This window comes from Mus pahari, chromosome 2 (genome assembly GCF_900095145.1).
Source record: "Mus pahari chromosome 2, PAHARI_EIJ_v1.1, whole genome shotgun sequence".
NCBI lineage: Eukaryota > Metazoa > Chordata > Mammalia > Rodentia > Muridae > Mus > Mus pahari.
This window is the reverse complement of record NC_034591.1, coordinates 159,794,422-159,801,312: the sequence shown is the minus strand read 5'-3', so window position 1 is coordinate 159,801,312 and position 6,891 is coordinate 159,794,422. Positions and strand designations below refer to the sequence as shown.

Below are 6,891 nucleotides of genomic sequence, written 5' to 3'. Positions count from 1 at the left end.
ATTTTAAAGTACGCAGCCAGGGATGACTAGTTATTTCTTAGGGTTACAACCATCACTGCTATCTGGTTCCAGGATTTTTTCATCACACCAGAAAGGAACCCCATACACATTAGTGGTCAGTCCCCAAATCCTTCTCCTTCCAGCCCCTGGCAGCCACTAACTACCGTCTGCTTGCATATGCATAGTCTTAATATGTCATTTAAGGGAATCATGTATCATTCAGTGTAGCTTTTGTGTCAGATATTTATTTATTTAGTCTCATGACAGGATTTCTCTTTGTAGCTCTGACTGTCTTGGAACTTGCTTTGTAGACCAGGCTGGCCTCGAATTCTGTCTTCTGAGTGCTGGGATTAAAGGTGTGTGCCACTGCTGCTTGGCCTTGTGTCTGATTTTTACATGCATATTTCCAGGGTTTGTCCTTGTTACAATATTAGTACTTCATTCCCTTTTATGGGAAGGTAGTTCTCTCTTGTAGACAGTCCATATTTTGTTCATCCATTCATCAGTTAATGACAGTTGGGTTCTTCTTTAGAACTCTTTTGAGTAAGTTTTGTTGTGCATTTATGTTCAGATTTTTTGTGTGACTATCTCTTCTAGTTCCCCTGAGATTGGCCAGGTTTAACTTTTTGAGGACTACCAAGTCACTGCTGAGAGCATCTGTACCCACTACATTCCTGCTAGCTGCCTGTGAGGGCAGCTGTGCCAGTTAGACCAGCTAAGAGTTCTCCATCCCTACTGCTTTTGCCACCTTGGTAACATTCTCTTGTCTTCTTGTTAGGACTTCATTGTTCCCTCAGTTCCTCCTTCTCTCCCTTTTGATTTTGACAGTTACTGGAGTCAGCAGTGCACAAGATACTTCCGCACTGAGAACTTCATATGGAGAATTAGTTAATTAGATAAGAGAAGACTGAAAAGACAACACTGAAAGTAATACAATATAACATCAAGAAGTGGCTACCACTCCTGATAGTCAAGGATTGCAGCAATGATTTGGGCGATATTGTAATTAAAAATTCGGCCAGGCGTGGTGGCGCATGCCTTTAATCCCAGCACTTGGGAGGCAGAGGCAGGTATATTTCTGAGTTCGAGTCCAGCCTGGTCTACAAGTGAGTTCCAGGACAGCCAAGGCTATACAGAGAAACCCTGTCTCAAAAAACAAAACAAAACAAAACAAAAAAAATTCAAAGTCTTCACCTGCAACTGTTGTTGGTACCTCTGAGTATGTGTACTGAACTGAAGCAGTATCTGGAAGGCCAAAAAAATGTTCCCCGTTCCACAATTTGTTACAATGCTTGCAGTCAGGTTGGAGAGTCTAAGTGCCCCCTCTTATCCAAAAACATTTCAGAGGTGACTGGACAGTATAAAGTGCAGTTCCTTAAGAGCAGTGTTTAAGACTCTCGGAAGCTGGTTTTTGCTTGATTGTTACTCTCTGCTATTTACCTTTATCTTCACTGAGCTAAGACGAACTGAACTCTTTGAATCTACAATACTCAGTGTGGTGGTTCATGTTTGTATGTTTTCTCTGCTCCTGTCTTGAGTGACTTTCTCTCCCCTGTCTTTAAGTCACATAGGCAAAGTTGACCTCCTGTATGTTACCATACCACTTTGTCCTGCTTAGTGTTAACATTTATTTCTATATACTTAATTGCTTACATACATTTCTTTTCCTCTGGATCTGCTTCCTCCGTATACAAATTGAGAGCTGGTTGTGGTGGTATACACCTGTAGTTCTATCACTTGGAGGAGTGAGGCAGGAGGATTTTGAATTTGAGAACAGTCTGGGCTACATAGTGATAATGTGACTCAGAAAAAACAAAACAAAACAAAACAAACAAACAAAAAAAAAACAACCCACCGGAAAGGCATGGTAGTGCATGCCTTTAATCCCAACACTTGGAAGCAGAGGTAGGTCATCTGTGTTCTAGACAGCCTGTTATACACAGCAACTTCCAGAACTACATGTTTCAGGGAAAAATAAAACAAAGAAAAAGAAAGATAAAACTTTTTTTGGTATCTTTTTGAAACTATATACAAATTGAATATCTTACATGAAATGTTTTGGAACCAAACATTTTTCAAATTTCAGTTCCTAGGATTTTGGAATGTTTGTACAAATTTTACTGGTTGAACATCCCTAATCCAAAAATTCGGACTTTAGAACATTTTTGTTTTAGATTAAGGAGCTGTAATACCTAGCACAAAATGGGACCTTTAGGATTGCAATAACTATTCCTGGAGTATATAGCATAGTAGGTAGGAATAAATTTATAAGTCTATTTGTGTCCTTCACATTCTCCCCTCTTTTGCAGTTGATTGGAGTTTTTTTTAAAGAGTGCCGTGTACCCTGGGCCGGCCTTATACTGAGTTCACTAGACTCTGACCTCAAACCCCTGGTCCTCACGCCTCACCTCCCACGTGAGTTCTGGGATTACAGAATGTGTCACTCAAGTCCCAGCCTTGGCTCTTCAATTCTGTTGTGTTCTGGTATTAGTCATATCCAGCCGCTGTGCATATTTCTAGCTATCTTTGAGAACTGAGTGTACAATCTTTATAAACAGTGGTATGGAACACATCATTCTTCAATGGATTTAAATCTTTAGAAAGGTAATAATATAAAGTGCTAGGCTATAAACAGAGAATGTCAATTTCATAATTTTTCCCCACAGGTGTTACTAAACAGTAAAAAGTACTTGTAATACATGTTAAGAAAACAGCAAATCACTGCAGACGTAAATCCCCAAATAACGCATGAGCTGATATTTCAGCACCCCTATTCATAACGAAAGACAAAGGCACAGCCTGAGGGTAGATTGGATGAGACAGTACCTGTAATAAGCTTATCATACTGTTTGGCATATAAGTAAGGGCTCAGTACACATCAGCTGCTGTAAATAGTAATAGGAGTCCTTTCAGTGAAGGCTTCATTACCTTTTAAGTTTTCTGTTCACTGTTGCCTGTCTTCCCAAGTTGATTATTCTAAAAAATGAGCATACTAAATATAATTGAGTTGCACTAGAAAACCACAGACCTATTCTGGTCATTGAGTTTTTCTTTCTTTGACTGATCTCCCACCCCGACCCCAATTCCTCTTAATGGTTCTACAGATAAAGTTTATGTTCATTAAAGCATAAAGGCAGGCAAACAGTTTTTAAAAAGTCATACAAGTTAACAAAAAAGATACAAAAAAATCAAGGCATAGCAGAAGTATGAAGATTCAAAAAGTAATATTATTCCTCAAATAAAACCACAACCATTTTTACTGTATGGAAACATTTTCTCAAAATAGAAACACAAAATTTTTGTTAGTGATGAATGGGTGTGTTTTCAGTGTTGCTTGGGAAAGTGATGTAATGCATAGCGTGTGTGCGCCAACTTTTTTTTTTTTTGTCTCCCCCACCCCTCAGGTAGCCTAGGCTAGTATTAAACTCACTGTACAATAGCCCAGATTGATCTCCCTCCCCGGGATTACAGATGTCTGCCTCAAAGTTGGGCTGTTTTGTCATATCTTAGCAGTTGTTCCTCAATTGATGTCATTCTTCATGGTCTAAAATTTAAGACTCTTGAAAAACCTTAAGATACTTGAAAAACCTCAGCTTTCTAAGTCTTATTTGTTCTAAAATAGTATATTATTGTGATTGTGTCAAGTTAATATGATTTGAGTGAAAGTACCATATATTAAATTTGTTAGAATTTGTAATTAAAAATGACTATTACCATATTAAAATTTATGAAATCTTTTAAAAATTTATCTTAAACTTATACTTAGCTTTAGAAGATCCTTAAAACACTGAAGAATGTTTAAAGCTGAAATGTTAATTAAAAAAAAACCCTTCTTGCAAACTAATAATATGAATAAAAATAAAAGCAATAGTTTTATGTGATTTCATTTCAGATGAGCAGTGTCTTTAATACAGAATATTTAGGAGAGCTTGGTACAATCTTTAAAAAATTCTGTTGTGTTTATATTAACATAATTATAATTAAAATTACATTTAGGTTTTTCATATTTGCATGTATTTATGTTAAATAGATGCATCCATTCAATAGATATTTACTGATTCCTGCAATATTTAAGACTTAGCACTGCTAGTTTTCAGTTCAAAGCATGGTGGGGGTGGGCAGGCATGAGCTTAATTAAAATACATAGCACAAAGGAAACGTTGAAAATGTTGGAGAAGGAATGTTCTTCAGACTTTGTCTTTAAGATAGAAGGGGCATGGTCAGCATTTAAAGAACAGTCCTCCGCTTCCTTGAATAGAGCATCCTAGGCAGTGCCTGCGAGTAGTCAGTGCCGTGGACTAAGTATCCGAGTCAGTGCCTTCCTTCAGGTGGTCTAGGGATGGCTGATGGGGAGTGGTGCTGGTGGGTGCCTGGATTTATGGGATATTTTGAGAATAGGCAAATGGTGTAATATTGTGAGTTATTATTGATTACCTAATGTAAATTTTTGTAAGACATTTTAAGATACCTCATTAGTATATAACTTATTTTAAACTAAACTGTTACTTTCTTAAAATCATCATAAATGGCATTGTGTCAAAGGCTATGAACATTTATATTACTTTAAATAAATACAAAATCCCTTTCTGAAAGGAATGTGCCTCATCACCAGAAATGATTTCATTCCACCTACAGTGCCTTATTGCTGGCAGTGTACATTTTATTTAGAAGTTTTATACTACTTCATAGATGGGAAAAAGAAGTCACTTTTGCTGAGGATAATTCCCCTATATGGAATAACTTTTATTGATTTGTTCTTTTATTGTGCTCAGTGAGTTTAAGTGACCATTTTGTCCTGATTTCCTGAGGACAGTAGTAAGTTACTACCTGGTGTGCCTTCTTTGAAGGCAGGAAATAACACTAATTTAAATTGGAAATATTGGTGGTTTTCTTTGTTCCATCATTAACTAGTCTTGTAGTTGCATCTATTTTTAAATTAGTTGAACTTTGACAATGTGTACTTTGATAATATTATTTTTAATAAAAGGAAAAATTGCTTTCAGAATACTTCAAATTTGTGAAGTTATTTTACTGGCTTACCCACAGGGATTGGCAGGTTTTTCTGTAAGAGCTACATGAGTCTTTGTCACATCATCTTCAGAGTCTCGGAGTTGCTAGCTTCAGAATCATTCAGTGTGTAAAAGCTGGATCTTGGGGCATACAAAACAGTGGGCAAGATAGATCTTGGCCTGTGGGGAAGTGTGTTAAGCTTTTTGTTAAAACCTCTTGGGGTTTTAGATGCTACATTGATACAGAATTTTGTTTTGTTTTCCCCTACTTTTTGTCAATAACACTGAAACTGGAACAAAATATTTACTGTACATATATCATTTTAAGTTAATTTATTAATCTTCGTGTGTGTACAAATGTGCATACTCTGCTGTATGTAGTGGTTAAATAACAAATTGTGGGTGTTGGTCCTCTCCTTCCTCTGGATCTTGGGACCAGTCTCAGGTCGGCAGATTTAGTGACAGGCACCTTTACCTGCTGAGCCATTTCTTTAGCCCTAAATACCCTTTTTGTTCTGCTTGCTTTTTGCTTTCTTTTCAGACCTGTGGCTTCTTTCCAGATCACACTTTGTTATTTAGCATTTTTGACCCTTAGTTTTTGTTGAATTGCCCTGTCTTTTATGTAGCACGGGGACTACATGCTTCTGAGAATACTGGCTGTAGTCATATAACTTCACAGTGACTGAATTTTTAACATAAATCCATTGTTTGCAATTATCAGCATAGCTTCTAAGTAGGCTGTGGATTACACTTTATGATAACTGCATGTGGCTCAGAATTTTGCTGTCAGTATGCATCAGGAAAGGAACAGAGTGAGACAACTTTCCCAGTGTCTTGGTCTGTTTGAATGAGTGAATGGTCATTACAGAAACCTGCAGACAGCTGTTATTTTATGTGTGTACTGTCAAGTGGGGTCTGAAAGTTTTGTAAGTTGTTGATACAGGGGCACACCTGTAGTGCTGATACTTGGGAAGTAGAAGAGACCAAAGTGTGGGGCTATAATTGTAGCTCAGTGGTAGACCACATACTTAGCGGATGTGAGACTCTGGGTTTAATCCTCAGCGTGAAGAGAATGAATTCAGAAAGTAAAAGCAAAAGCTAAACAAAAAAATATATTTAGCATCAGTATAAAAGAGAGACAAACAAGAGTTGGAGTTGAATCTCTGTCAAGGACATGAACCCTTAAGGCTGGTGAGGTGGCTCTTCAGGTTAAAGAAAGGCACTAGCCATCAAGCCTGATGATCTGAGCTTATTATTTATAAATTAGTTGATCTGACATCCAAGTCATCATGAATAAGAGTTGTTAGCGCTATTTTTGTAGTATTAATTTTTAATACATTTTAAATCTATATAATTACAAGTTTTAATCTTCACATACTGTTTGCCACTCCTTTTGTTTGGTTTGGTTTGGTTTGGTTTTGGTTTGGTTAGTTGTGAACCTAACCTTTAATGGCTGAGCCATCTCTCCTGGCTGTTTTTGAGTGTGTAGTTTAGCGGCATTATTATATTCACAGTGTTGTGTGACCATTAGCATTGTTTGCATTTAGAAAGTTTTTGCTCTGTACTCATTAAACAACAGCTCTAATGATCTTTTTCTTAGTCTCTAGGGGAACGCCTGTTGTTTGTCTCTCTGAGTTTCCTATTCTAGGCGTCTAGTGTACATGAAATAGTAAAAGGTTTGTTGTCTGATTTATGTTACTTAGCATATGTATTCAAGATTCATCTACTTTGAAACATGTTTTCAGAATATTGTCCCTCCTTATGACTGAACCATAGTCTACACTTCAGTACACACTTAAGTTGTTTCTATATTTTGGCTACAGAATCTCTGCTTTCATTTCTCTCTCTCTCTCTCTCTCTCTCTCTCTCTCTCTCTCTCTCT

At 37.1% G+C, this 6,891-nt stretch overlaps 1 protein-coding gene across 6 annotated transcripts in view; it reads left to right on the top strand.

Moving 5' to 3' along the window:
* The window catches only part of Kras (KRAS proto-oncogene, GTPase), a 35,463-nt gene that overhangs the window by 9,877 nt on the left and 18,695 nt on the right, over positions 1-6,891 (top strand). The gene's annotated exons all lie outside the window — the stretch shown is intronic.